Here is a 15,278-nt window from a genome sequence, read left to right on the forward strand (position 1 = left end):
AAATATCCTCAATAACTTCTCATCTTCAATATAGTCAAACCTATACTGAAGCTTTACTGTGAAAGGGAACCTATTCACAGGCGTTGAGGATAAGTTCATCTTTCAATACCATTATCCAGTCTATCAAGATGGTAATGAGAGAGAGAGAGAGAGAGAGAGAGAGAGAGAGAGAGAGAGAGAGAGAGAGAGAGAGAGAGAGAGAGAAAGTTGTAATGCCTGAAATGGAACTTGCCACCAAACCTGACAAACTAAATGCTGTCCCCAGGACTGGAGTGGTAGAAGGAGAGACTCTACTCCTAAAATTTGTCCTCTGGCTATGCTCATTGTGGCATAAGTGCCCTCCCACACAAACACATGAATAAATTTTAAAAGATTGGCGTGGTGGGACTTGAGATGGCTCAGTGCTTGCTGCTCTGTAGAGGACCTGAGCTCAGTTTCCAGCACCCACACTGGGCAGCTCACAAGTACCTGTAATTCTAATGCAATACCTCCCTCCAACCTCTTCAGGCACCTAAATGCTACACACACACACACACACACACACACACACACACAAATAAATCATTTTCTCCCACACAAAAAGAAGACACTGTGTTCTCTGGTGATAGGAAATGGAAGAAGGAAATGGTTTGCTGAAGAGATAGAGGAGGGAAATACACCAAGCAGAGCCCATGCAGAAGGCACTAAGGGAGGACTAAGTCTTTTGATGGAGCATTTTGCAATGGTGAAAGATGACAGAGAACAAACAGCAAGTGTTGTCAAATATACGGAGAAATGGGAAAACTCATTAATTGCTGTTGTGCTTACAAAATTGTACAGGCTGTTTCAAAAATAATTTGATACTACCTTCTTATGCTAAACACACAGTGTTACCATATAAACCAAGAGATGTCAACACAACATTCAACCCAGTAATAGGAAACTACACACTCTTCCCAATTGTTCTTAGAGCACCCTACAGTATATATCATTTGTTAGGTAAAAATAAATAAATAAACCTAAGCCATTTAAATCACCTTCTAATTACAGAGGATAAAAACTGTGGTTAATAATATTAGACTATTTGGGAAATTCAGTAATGAATAAAAGAAATAAAACACACTTTAAAAACCACTAGATCAAAAGGAGGGCTATTTGAAAGTACTGTTGGGTAATTGTTTCTTAAGGAAAATTTTATAGCTGAACATGCCTACTCTTTATATATGTATCTCAGATCGACAGCCCTGGAATTCTACCTGAAGAAACTGGGGAAAGAAAACTAGCAAATAGAAGAAAACAACAAAGATAGTGGATGAGGGGAATGAATTAGAACAAAGTTTAGGGACAACTATGTGTGAAAATGCCATAGTGAAAATGCTATTTCTTTGTTTGCTAACTTAAAATTTACTTTTAAAAAGAGTAGAATAAAGTAGAATGTAGAAAAACAATAGGAAAAAATTAAGAAAATCACTGAAAAAAATCAATCTAATTTCATTGTATAACCTAAAACACAGCAGCATGTTGGCCTTTGTAAGAATACTGCATAGTAGCACCACTCACGATAAGACTACCAGAGATGCATTTTGAGTAGTTATATCTTTTTATACATTTCTTTAAAAAAAAATCTCCAGAAAACTTTATGCATCTCTAGGAATGACAGCACACCTGGCTCCAGGCATCTAGTAAATATCTTCAGAACTAAATACACGGAAATATTGAGACAGCATGTAAGGAGTGACAAGGTGGGCAGCAGGGTCTCTGGTTCAGTCCCTGCACTGATCCTGGCTATGCCATGAAACAAGTCACTCCTCTGCGCCTGTTTCTCCCTCAGTCAGCAGACAATGATAGGTGAATTTGTAAAAAGATTAGATGATGTAGGCGCATTGTAAATATTATACAAATTGTACTTTGTTAAAGCACAAAGTTATTAAGTCACAATAAGTTGATAAAAAACAACAACTTGTATAAGACAACACAGGTCAGCAGACTGACAGCACTCCTCTAGTACAGCAGCAAGGAAGACGCAGTTAATAAATACAGCTCTTTCCCAGCCGTCTCAATATTGGTCTCCAGGCAGTCCAAGAAGCAGGAAACTGTAAACCGACTTTTCCTCTTTGTTGTTTCTATTACCACTCATGAAAACAGCAGCAGGATTCAATTCCTGCTCTAGAGATTTAACAGGTTCTCCGCCCAGAAATCTTTCCCCACAGAAATAAAAGTCCATTACACAGTCCTAAATCTTTAAAGGGTCCAATCTTTAAACGACCTACTAACTATAGAGCATATAGTTTTATCTGAGACATGTTTTATTCTCCAGATGGGTATTATTTAATGACCAGATTTAGTGCCCAGGACTAAGAGTTACTTTAGTTTCAGTTATCATCATACTAAATCTTAAAAATGCTTTAGATTTCTGTTATAGAAAATCAAGGAATCTTTCAGTCAGTTATCTCAACATTCCACTAGTTTCTAGAATCTTGTCAATTTTTGTCCTGCTTCAGATTTCTGTATCCATTGTCCTATGTCAGGAATACTTCTAAACCCCTATCTAATTAACGCAAGGAGCCTTCCACTTTATCAAACTGTGCATTCCCTTCTGTGAATTCATAACTTATTTCTTGCTGATATCTTCTGTATCTCCAACTACAACAAAAAGTTCCATATGGCAAGAAATTTTTATCTGATATGTAGTGGTTGCTAAACAATTACAGTTGGATAGATGGGCAGATGATGAATGAATAGACAGATACATGGATGGCTTCCATGTAATTTAATTTCTTATTCCCTAAGTATATTTAAATATATAAAAATAGCCGGGCGGTGGTGGCGCACGCCTTTAATCCCAGCACTCGGGAGGCAGAGCCAGGCGGATCTCTGTGAGTTCGAGGCCAGCCTGGGCTACCAAGTGAGTTCCAGGAAAGGCGCAAAGCTACACAGAGAAACCCTGTCTCGAAAAACCAAAAAAAAAAAAAAAAAAAAAAAAAAAATATATATAAAAATAATTGGTTATCAATAAAAACCTTTAAGGTAAAAATATAATAAGCATACTATAAGTAAATGTAATAAGTATATAACAAGTATGTTATATTTACCATAATATTTACTAAGAATATAATAAAATATATTTACTAAAACTAAAATAAAATATTCTAGAATATATTTACTATGTATATTACACTTACTACAAATAAAATGTAATAAGTATGTAATAAATACATTATAGTTACTATAATAGAAAAATATAACATTTAGAGGATGTTACATGATGTACTTGAAATTAAAATAACTTGGTCACCTTCAAAATAAAATTAACCATAAAATCCACACTGCTAAGTACTGAAGCTAATTAAGTTCTCACAGTGCATTCTTGGTATGTTATAACTGAAAGCTATAAAGAATAATAAATATTAAAAACAGTATCTCATTGATATTTTGATTTACCTTTCATTGATAAATATGTTGGAGATATTTCCATATCCCTGCTGGTCATAAATCTCTTTTATTTTGAGAAATATCTGGATCTTTTGCCCAGTTTTGAGTAATTTGTTTGTATTTTTCCCATTGTTTTGTTTAGTCCTTCACACATTTTAGACATCTTTTATTATATGTATGGTTTCTGAATGTTTTGTCCAATTTTAGGTTTTCTACTCACTGCATTTATGTTTTTCTCTTTCCTATACAGAAGCTTTCTCTAGTTTAATGCAATCCCAATACATATTCTGGTGGGGGGGGGGGTTGCTATTGCTGCTGCTAAGACAACATTTCACTTTATAATGCAGGCTGGCCTTGAACTTAATATGTAGCTTAGTCTAGCTTCAAACTCACACCAATCCCTCTGCCTCAAGTGCCAAGATTACAGGCAAGAGCCACCATGCATAGGTCTAATGCTATTTATTGAAGAGATTTTCTTTCTTTCCATTGTATTTTACTGATCCCTTTGTTAAGGATCAGTTGACTCAAAATCAGTGGTTTTATTTATAGGGTTCCTATGTTATTTCTTTGGGTTATGTGTCTTTTACCTTCAAATACCATACTGCTGTAATTATGGTAGCTTTGAAGTATACTTTGAAATCAGAAAGTATAAGCCATCTAGCTCTTTCTTTTTACTGCAGAATGTTTTGTTTACATTAACAGAATGAGAGATAAAAACCATATAATTCTCTTGATCAATGCATAAAGTATTTGGTAAAATTCAACTTTCATGATAAAAACTCTCCACAAATTAATTATAGAGAAAATATGTTTCAATGCAGCAAAAGTAATATATGCTAGCGCATAGTTAAAACAATAATCAACAGTGAAATATAAAGTTTTTCCGCCAGGTGGTGGTGGCGCATGCCTTTAATCCCTACACTTGGGAGGCAAAAGCAGGTGGATCTTTATGAGTTCGAGGCTAGCCTGGACTACAGAGCAAGATCCAGGAAAGGCATAAAGCTACACAGAAAAACCCTGTCTCTAAAAAACAAAAACAAAAAAAAAAAGAAAAAGAAAAAAAAAGCTTTTCTTCTGAGACTGGAAACAAGACCTGGATACTTCTATTCAATGTAATACTAGAAGTTCTAAGCAGGGCAATTAGGCAAAAAGAAGTCAAAAGCTTCCAAGTGAAAAAAAGAAAAAGTAAAACTGTCCCTATTTGCAGAAGTGATTTTATATACAGAGGAAATCTTAAGACTTCATACACACAAACACACACACACACACACACACACACACACACACACACACACGCTAGTAACTGTCTCCAAAAGAAACCAAGGACATGATCTTACATATTACTAAAAACAAAATATCTTGAGGACAAATTCAACCAAAGAGATGAAATACATACACAGTGAAAAGTATAAAATATTGATTAAAGAAACTGAAAAGGGTACAAACTAATGCCTATATTCATTAATTGGAAGAATTTCTATGTGAAAAAAAATTAGCAGCCTACAGGTTTTGTGCAGTTCCTACAACATTTTTCATAGAAGTAGAAACTTAAAAAAATCTTAAGAGCCAAAGAGAACAGCAGGTAAATATTAACATCCATACATATAACCTGAGTTCAAAACTAATAGAGCAGAGTAAGGTTTTAATCACAGGACACATTACTTATATAATGAATGTGAGACTAAGGTTTAAAATTTGCCAGGTTTTTTTTCCATTTCCCACTTCATATCTCCCATACCCTGATAGTCCCCACTCTCTAGAGTTCCTTCCCCTCCCTCTGAATGGTCTCTGTTTACTTTCCTAGTTTCTTCAGTTACTCCAAGTTATATACTCACATGTGAATGTTTGAAATTAGAAACTAATGTTATAACAGAACATGTGGCATTTGTCTTTCTGGGTCTGGGTTACCTCACTCATTGTAATATTTTCTATTCCCTAGTTCCATCTCTCATCTGTGAATTTCCTGGTTCTACTTTTCTTTATATCTAGATAGTATTCCATTGCATACATGAACCACATTTCATTATCAAATCATCAGTCAAAGAATATATAGGTTGTTTCCATTTTCTAGTTCTTGTGACTAAAGTGGCAATGAACATGGCTGAGCAAGTATCTATGGGGTAGGATGCCAAGTCCTTTGGACATATGCCAAGGAGTTACAAAGTTGTGTCATGTGGTAAATTTATTTTTAACTCTCTGAGAATTCTCCATACTGATTTCCAGAGTGGCTGCACCAGTTTGCAACCAAACTATGGTGAATAATAGCTCCTCTTTTCCTGCATCTTTAGCATCTGTTGACAGTTGTTTTGTTGCTCTTAACTATTTTCACTGGGTAAAATAAATCTCAAAGTTGTTTTAATTTGCATTTCCATAATTGCTAAGGATGATTAACATTTTCAAGGTATTACTGAAGATATTTTTGTTTCTTCTTCAGTGAACTATGCAGAGTTGGGTAGATTTAATTGGAAAGGAGGAGGTAAGACAGCACAGGAAAAGAGGGAAGAAGAAGAAATAAATAACACTGTGGATGTTTGGAAAATCCATCGGGAATTTTTACTATTTTATATTTACCTAAAATTAATATATAAATATATGTGCATATATGTATATATAGTTTAATGATCCACCCAAGAGTCATTGACTATATAAGAAAAATCCCAGCAGCAAGCATGAGATATCTCTTTGAGTTGTTGGTCAGAGGAGCCCAAAAGACTACAAGAACAATACAGAATATTATTGTTGCCCTTGGTTAACTCCTACAAATTGAAAGTCAGTCCCTATTGCTGAAGACACCATGAACTCAAGACACAGGACTTGAAAGAATTGAGCTGGATCTTACTCAAATGGCTTTTTCCTGAGAACTAGCTTTAATAGTACTGGAAGGTAATACAAGCTGCCAAGTATCAGTAGTCACACCTAGCTGTGATGCCTATGAACTACAATGATCAGCATGGCAATTAATCTCTAAAGGTACAAGAGGGGCACTTATATCTTGGTGGTAAACAACAGCTCTCTAATTGAACTTAAGGTCCACTATACAGGAAGGTAATTATGCCTGGTCCTAAAAATCTACCCAACTGCTCAAAGCTACTGGGGACATAGAACTTAAAGGAGAACCTACCACTGCCACTTTCCTAAAAGGTATAATTCCTAACTGCACTCAAAATACTTATCCTTATATCCACAGATAAGTGTAGCTTTCACCCCTCATAAAGAAGCTTTTATTTTCCAACTGAAGGAGACAATTACAGAAAGTAACTGGTCAAAATACAAAGAACAACTGACTGTGGGGTGCCTCAACTGATAACATCTATAGCACAACTCCCACACCTAAAACTCAGAGAAAGGTAGAAAATATTTAAGAGCCAGAGGACCATGAAGTCTGCTGCCAAATAGTGTCCTCTATATATAACCAGGAAGCTGTGTCCTTGAAGTCTCAATAATATGCTTGCTTAAACAAAAACCTCAGTAATGACACCACCAATTGACTTGCCAACGTGAATGTGTGAAAGGTGAACTATAGTCAATTAAAGGAGAATTAATCTTCCCCCAGTGATGAGCCCTAATTGTTTACCCAATATCATGTAGTCAGTGCTTAAAACACACACACATGAGCAACACTAAATGGACTCAGCAGGTTGTGTGTGAATGCGTGTGTGTGTGTGTGTGTGTGTGTGTGTGTGTGTGTGTGTAACAATAATAATTAAAGAAAAAGAGGCCATGAATTTGAGAGGAAATGGAGGTTGAAGATATGGAAGGGGTTAGAAAGGGGGAAGTAGGGGTAAATTATGTAAATACAGTACATAGATATGAAATGTTTTAAAATAAACCTAATTTAATTACAAAAACCGACAACAGATAGGCAAGGATTGATGGGGTCTTTAAAGCAAGAATGCAATGGGCCTCTTAAAAGCGATATTAAAATTCCAAATCACTGTTTCTGAACTTTTGAACTTTCTGATGTCCCTACTTTTTCTTCCCCTACTGTACTGTTTCAACTTCCTTCACCATAGATTATATGACCCTGCACCTGTCAATTCCCTACCTGCACTTCAGCATGATCTTAGTTTTTAGCTCCAGCTCCTTCCTGAATGCACAAGTTTCTTTTCTCCTCACTTATTTGGTACATTTGCAGACCTTTCTTACCATGCTTCTTCCAGAACCACTTTAATTGGTTCAACAGACATAGTGTCTGATAGTCACAGTACTTTAGGGGCATAAAAATATTTAATTTTAATTTCTCTCTTTAAAATTGTAAAACAAAAATAATAATGTAATAATAGCAAACAAAATAATTAACCACATTCATCTTTATAGCAATGCAATTACACAATATATCTTTTAATATTTTATAGAAAAAAAAAACAAATTTCACAATCCTAGGGTAACAGACATTAAAATCAGCCCTTAATTCTTTTGAATCTGCCCATCTATAGATCCCTCCCTGACTCAAGCAGATCTGCTCTGGCCTCACCTAAAACCAGAGGTCAATGAATGAATATTCATTTCAAATCTTTATTTATAATAGTGGATTTATAACTTTATAAATTTATTAAAACTTATTAAGTTGACATTTAAAGTGGATTTTATATATACTTGAATAAAATTAACCTTTTTAAAGTAAAATGAATATTACAAACACAAGTGTATATAACAGAACAAAATGATGAATTTCAGATGAGTATACTTGTTTGGGATTCTGAAAGTCTACTGACAAAAACTGTACTGGAACAAGTTAAACTTTCATAAATCCTAACATGTTTATGTACATGTAATATGAACAACATTCAAATACAGGGAAAGACTAGCATCAAAAGTGACAAAATGCTCTATCTGTGAAAATAACTGTAGAGCTAAAACACTAACTCACTATAGAATAATTAAGGAAGCCTGGATACAATTACGTACAGGAAGGATATTAAACTTACAAAAGATATTTCTGAAAGCCACAACAGAAGAATAAGAGCACAAGAGTAATTGGAACCACATCCACACCCACTTCCTTGCTCTTTACCAATATCATCTAAGGACACAGTATTTAGATGCTGACATTAGACAATCTTGAGTGAACAACTTTAAATCATATTAAGACTAAAAGAAAATCAAAAGAATTTTATGACAAGGGTTAAAAGTTTATAGCTTTGAAACTACAAAATATTTGGTGCCCACTACAAACCACATCCCGGGCACCATCATGTCTCCACAGTGAACTCGCTGAAATGGTTTTGTTGTGGTTGAGGCAATCATCTCTGAGTTAATAATTAGCTACTATTCAAATCAAGCATAATTTGTCTATTGTAAAGTCGATCACTTTTAAGAGAGTTCAAAATCACATTTTTAGTGGCTGACATTGAATGTCATTCATCAGCCTATATAATGTGATCAAAACAAGTAGTAGTTTTTGACCACTGTATAAAAAAAGTTATTTTCCAGGCAGCTGAAACTAAAAACAAGTGCTATGTGCTAAATGTGGGTGAACAAATATTTATATTAAAAATAAATAAAAGGAACACTTCTTTTAAAAAGAGAGGTTTCCTATCATGCTACATTGAAAAATATCTAAAAATAACATTTCTCATATATATAAAGCAGATTTTAATAATTTTGTGGTTTTATTTTGAAATCTAGACTCTACATATGTTTTTTAAATTGAAAGACAAAGTGAAATTAATCAATATTCCTCTATTGTGAAAAGTTGTAGATATCATAATAAAATAATTATATTAATATGTAACTTTTCAACCTCAGCACATATCTAACCCTGTGAAATATATTGCACTAACCAAATAAGCCAAATGACAGCCATCAATAGAATACTTTCCAATTTGCAATGTTTTTTTCACATCTTTTATTGTATTTCAACTTCAAACAACCATGTATGCCAGTACAGTAAATATTTATGGATTATCTACTCGATATCCATAGTCCCCTTAGGCAAAATAATCTCATATAATTCTTTGAGGCAACACTTCTTACTGATTCAACTTAAAGCCTGCTCAATATGAAGGAATTCATGCCTGGTATTATAAACCTAGGCAACCTCCTATGGCTGGAGATGTCATAGATCATAGAGAAAAACCTACTACTACCATTTTTCTAAACCAAAATGATTTCTAACTGTATTCTAAATACTTATCCTTATACCTACAAATAAGTGTAGCTCTCAGCCATCACCAAAGAAGATTCTTTTATCAGCACATGAAGGCTATTACAGAGATTTGCAACTGGTCAAAATGTAGAGAACAAGTGACCACAGGGTACCCATCCCCAGTTGGTATTATCTAAAATGCCATCCCTACACCTGGGGCTCAGGCAAAATTGTGGATGAGGAGGAAGAGTTTAAGAGCCTGAGGACCAGAACACCTGCAACTGTATAGAGTCTTCAAGACATAACAGTGCTGTTATGATACCAGTCATATGAAGGCAGAAACAGAAAAAAATGGCAGGAGGCTCCAACTGGAGAGGGAAGAGAGAGGTCAATACAGAAGGAAAAGGAAGGAAGGGGACAAATAACACTAAGATTGTTTCATAAATCCTTAAGGAATCACATTATTTTATATTTACCTAAAATTAAATATAATGCTTTCAAGTGTGTGTGTCTATGTATGTATAAAACACACATGCACACACATATCATTATATAATACATAGCGGAAATATAAATATAGATAAAGTTATGCCATTTTGGCTGACAAAGCTCCCCACAAGAACTATACACTTAACAAAAACCCTAGTACTCTGGCCATAAGAAACTTCCTTTCAAGTGTTTGGTCAGGGTGGTCCATGTGTCTCTGAAGACAATATAGGCTACTGTTGTTGCCCTTGGTTGCCTCTCAGAGCTTGAAGCTAATAACCTGTTGCAGAAGACACTGCACACTTAAGGCACAGGACTCAGATGATTAAACCTGTACCTAAACTGAAAGTCTCCTTCCTGCAGTCAAACTTCCATAGTGCCAGAAAATAAAGTGCAAGCTGCCAAGAGAGCAAAGCAATTAATAGTCCTTCCCAGTTGTGAAACCTATGAACCACAGCAATGACCAGCACAGAATAGATTACCATAAATTGCATGTGATAGTTTGAATAAAGAGTCCACCATAAGTCTTGGGCATTTGAATGCTAGGTCCTCATTGGTGGCTCTTTGTGGAGGCTTAGGAGGTGTGGCATTGGTAGAGGAAATACGTCATTGGAGCAGACTTTGAAGTTTCAAGACTCATGTCATTTTGAGTTAGCCTTCTCTGTTTCCTGTTTGTGGTTCAAGATATGAGTTTTTAGATGCTATATCAGCCATCTGTCACCAGCTATTTTCACTCCTCCATCATAGACTCTAAACCTCTGGCACTGTAAACCTATAATAAACTCTTCCTTCTGTAAGTTGCCTTGTTCATCATGTTTTATCACAATAGAAAGGTAAGTATGACAGTACTGTAAGTGGCACTTACATGTCATTGACAACCAACAGCTGTCCAAATGGATTTAAGGCCCACTCAACAAAAGGGAAATAATGTCTGCTCCTAGAAGCCCAGTCACATTTCCTGGGGCTTAGTGAGGTCATGGATCTTAGAAGAGAATCTACTGCCACCCATCTGCTAGACCACCATAATTCCTAAGCACATTTTTGTGGTGATATATTGTGTCCCCAATATATTGTACACCCTAATAAAGCTTATCTGAAGATCAGAGGAAAAAGCCAGCCACTATATTAAGCATAAAAGTCAGGCAATGGTAGCATATGTCTTTAATCCTAGCATTCAAGAGGCAGAGAACCATCCGGATCTCTGTGAGTTCAAGGCCACACTGAGAACAGAGACAGGCATGGTGGCACATGCATTTAATGCCAGCACTAACCATAGAGGTCTGGAGGTCTGTACAGAAAGACAGGAAGTGATGTAGCTGGGTGGAGAAAGGAAGTGAGATGAAGAACATAAAGGCATATAGGGTATACAAGAAGTAGCTCTCTTTGGCTGAGGATTTCCAAGTGGTAAGAACATGGCTGGCTTCTTTCTACTTTTCTGATCTCTATTTTTACCCAAATATCTGGCTCTGGGTTTTTTATTAATAAGACCATTTAGCAATTTGTCTTACACATTCTAAATCTTAACCTTATACGCCTTACACCTATAAGTAAGTGTGGCCATAATGCCTCACCAAAGAAGCTTCTCTTTACAGGGAAAGCATCAGGAGCAGGAGCAGGAGTCTGTAAGCTCAGATTGCCTTATCAATCATGAAACAGAGAAAAAGAAGAGGGGTCTGGCTATAAAACCTCAAGGTCTGCCTTAGGGACCCACTTCCTCTGGTAGGATTCTATCTTCTAAAGGCTCCATAAGCACCCCAAACAGAGCCACCAGCTCAGAAACCAAGCATTCAAATGCCTAAGTCTAGGAGGGACATTCTGTACTCAAACCACATTTGGACTCTGAGCCCATACTATGTTAATGGTCAACTCAACAGTGCAAAATGTATTAAATCAACTTCAAAATTTCCCATAGACACTAACAGTCCCAGCACTGTTCTAAAGTCCAAATTCTCTTTTGAAACACAATCTCTTAACTATGGGTCAAGTTACATACTTAAACAAGTTACATACTTCCATATAATGGCACAAAATAGACATTCACTGCAAAAGGGAGGAATGGAAACATACCAAGGAAAAAAATTGGACCAAAGGAAGACCAAACCCCTTCAGGGCAACCACTCAATCCTAAAGCACCAAACCAGGCATCCTGGACTCATGATGGATGCTTCTGTTCTCCAGAGGGTTTGGCTGGCCTGGTTCCTCTGTTATGTATAACATACATACTCTCTCTCTTACACAGGCTCCATTCCATGTTTGGCTCTTTCCTTGATGGATGTCCCATGGTCCTGGCATCTCCAATATTCTGGGGCCTCCACTTCAACTGAGACTGATTAAATCCCAGCTTCATGCAATAGCCTTTCAGGCCCACTTTACAGAAGCTCTAACATGGCTACACACTGCCTGGGCTCAGCAGCTCCCTGGAACTTTGGAGTAAGGGTCCATGATTCCTCAGTCTTGCATTTTTCATGCTAGCAATATCAGTAAAAGTTAGACTACATTGTCAAGATCTGCTGCCAGACCAAGATGTAGCCTGGCTGTTTTGAACCACAGCTGTAATTTCCTGGGTATGCCTTTGTAGATGATGAATCTGCAATATCACTTTCCTAGGCAATTGTTTCCAGCAAAAAACCCATTCTGTGGTGTGCTCAGTCAGGCTGCTTTCTACTTTCAAATAAATTTTCATTTTTACAAGTTGGGCCTTTGATGGGTGAGGTCATGCCTTCAGGGCACTTTTCCTATTAAAGACAGTAAGGTTATTCTTGAACAATTATAAATGCTTTGTCCTCTGAATGTTCTGCTCCTTGTCCACAATTTTAAACTTGCTCACACAACATTCCTTGCTAAACTTCATGTATTTCATCCTTTTGCTCTCACTGTCAATGTGAATAAGAACAGTGAGAAGTAGCCATGTCACAGACTGAATGCTATGCTACCTTGAAATTTCTTCTACCAATGAAATTAATCTATTGTTTTTTAATTCAGCCTCACACAAGCTCTCACCCCATGAGCAGAATACTGCCAACTTTCTTTGCTCCAATGTAATTATAGGGAGCCCAGTTCTAGACAGTCTCTGTTTCCCTCTGAAACCTCACTTAGCCCAGGCCTCCACTGTCTGCACACCACTTATCATTCGGTCTTCTGAACTCCCACCAGAATAGCCCATTAAGCTTTTCTAACAGCATTCTGTGGATTTTCTAGCCCAAAGTTCCAGATCTTCCACATTCCTGTGGTAGTCTGAATGTAATTGGCCCCTATAATCTCATAGTAAGTGGCACTATTAGGAGGTATGGCTTTGTTGGAGTGGGTATGGCCTTGTTGGAGGAAGTGTGTCACTGTTGGGGTGGACTTGGAGATTTCTTATGCTCAGGATACCTCCCAGTGCTTCCATGGATTTTCATTGCCTGAAAGATGTAGGACTCTCAGTTACTTCTCCAGCACCATGTCTGCCTGCAAGCAGCCATGTTTCCCACCATGATGATAATGTACTGAATCTCTAAAGTGTAAGCAAGCCACCCCAATTAAATGCTTCCTTTGTAAGAGTTGTTATGATCATGGTGTCTCTTCACAGCAACAGAAACCCAAACTAAGACACTCCTGTAAAACAGTTCTAAAGCCTAAGAACTACATGATTAAATTTATGAAAATAAAAGCCCCACTTCTCAGTACCAATTTTCTGTGCTGATTGCTTTTCTCATTGCCATGACAAAATACCTGAGAAGACACTATTTAAAGGAAGAAGTATGTTTATTCTGGCTAACAGTTTCAGGGGATTATTCCATCATGGCAAAGGAGGTATGTCAGCAGGAAGGGAAGGTATGGTAGCAGGAGCAGAGTCTAGCACATCACACTGTGTTAGCAATAAGGAAAAAGACAGAAAAAAGGAAATGGGGCCAGGCTATAAAACCTCCACTAGCCCCAAAAGACACACTTCCTCTGACAAGTTACTAACTCCCAGGGGTTCCATACCCTTCCCAAACAGTACCATCAGCTTGGAACTAAATTTTCAAACATATGAGCCTATGAATTTCTCATTCAAAGTATAATACCAATGATAACTTGATATTTGACGAATATTGAGCTGAGCATTAAAGATGATGTGAAAAGAACAAAAAGATATTTTCCTTACACTATTGGAGTTTACAGTCTCAAGAATCAACATGAATCAACCATGCCTGAATACACACAGACACAGACACACACACACACACACACACACACACACACACACACACAAATGACTTTAATAAATATCTGTGTGTATGTAGACATGAATTTACTCATTGTGAAGCAGTCTTGCAGGTGAGAATATTTTCCACATAGGACTCACCAATTCAGTGCTAGAAGATTTTTTTAACTTCTACTATACCATAATAGATAATTGCTTCCAAAGTTAATGTATTCATTCATAATTGAGTATAAAGTAAAGAAGTTAATACAGACAAAAAATATGACTATCTATACATTATTTGGGAAGCTTGGTGAAAAATGGAAATGAAAAAAAATCTTCTATTCAGAAATGTTAAGCATTTCAAGACACAGACAGTAGGACCTACAAAGCCTAGAGCCCTGTAAGATTACACATGTCCCTCACCTATAAAACTTTCATGTCTTCCACATTTATTGGATATATAAGTTTTATTTGGTTACTTAACTTACCTCAGGATCATTACAGCTATTAACACAGACAAAGAAAAGACTTTTAGTTCCTTCCCATAACTACCATCTATGGCTTTCTGTGAAGAAGCAAAATAACTCATTTGAAGAGAGTTCTTTTGTCCTTTTACAAAACCATTAAAATTCTGACACTGATTCAACATTGCTGTTAAAAACTCATACACATTATTTTACCATCAACCATATCAACTTTTTTTTCTATACACCTCCTTAATTTTGCCTGAGAGAAAAAAATCTCCAATGTAGTGTTCCAAGTTTACTATTTTCCCATGTATGCCACTTAAATCTGAAATTCCCAACTGAGATCTCTATGTCTAGAAAGTAATTTTCCCACAGTAAAATGTCTCCCTTGCACAAATTAGATATTTTCTTTTTCCTATCCCTGAAAAATTATCTATTCAGAATCAACTTCCACATATGGTACAGCATCTGGGTCTGATCCAGTAAAGGAGGCAGAATGTCATGTTAAAAGTGAATTAACCCCTCCGTTTCACCAGTCCTGTGCTTGCTACGGTGTAGCTGTAACTGTCTAAACCAGGGAGGTTAGTCTATGGGCAGAGTTCTAGGAGTTAAATAGCATGGGTGTACAAAAGGATATCTTTATTTTCATCAACCTCTG

General features: G+C 36.4%; 1 protein-coding gene across 15 annotated transcripts in view; it reads right to left on the reverse strand.

Moving 5' to 3' along the window:
• Window positions 1-15,278, reverse strand: part of Sugct (succinyl-CoA:glutarate-CoA transferase) — a 727,080-nt gene that overhangs the window by 596,554 nt on the left and 115,248 nt on the right. The window lies entirely within an intron of this gene.

The sequence above is a fragment of the Peromyscus maniculatus genome, chromosome 5 (genome assembly GCF_049852395.1).
Source record: "Peromyscus maniculatus bairdii isolate BWxNUB_F1_BW_parent chromosome 5, HU_Pman_BW_mat_3.1, whole genome shotgun sequence".
In the NCBI taxonomy this organism is placed as follows: Eukaryota; Metazoa; Chordata; class Mammalia; order Rodentia; family Cricetidae; genus Peromyscus; species Peromyscus maniculatus.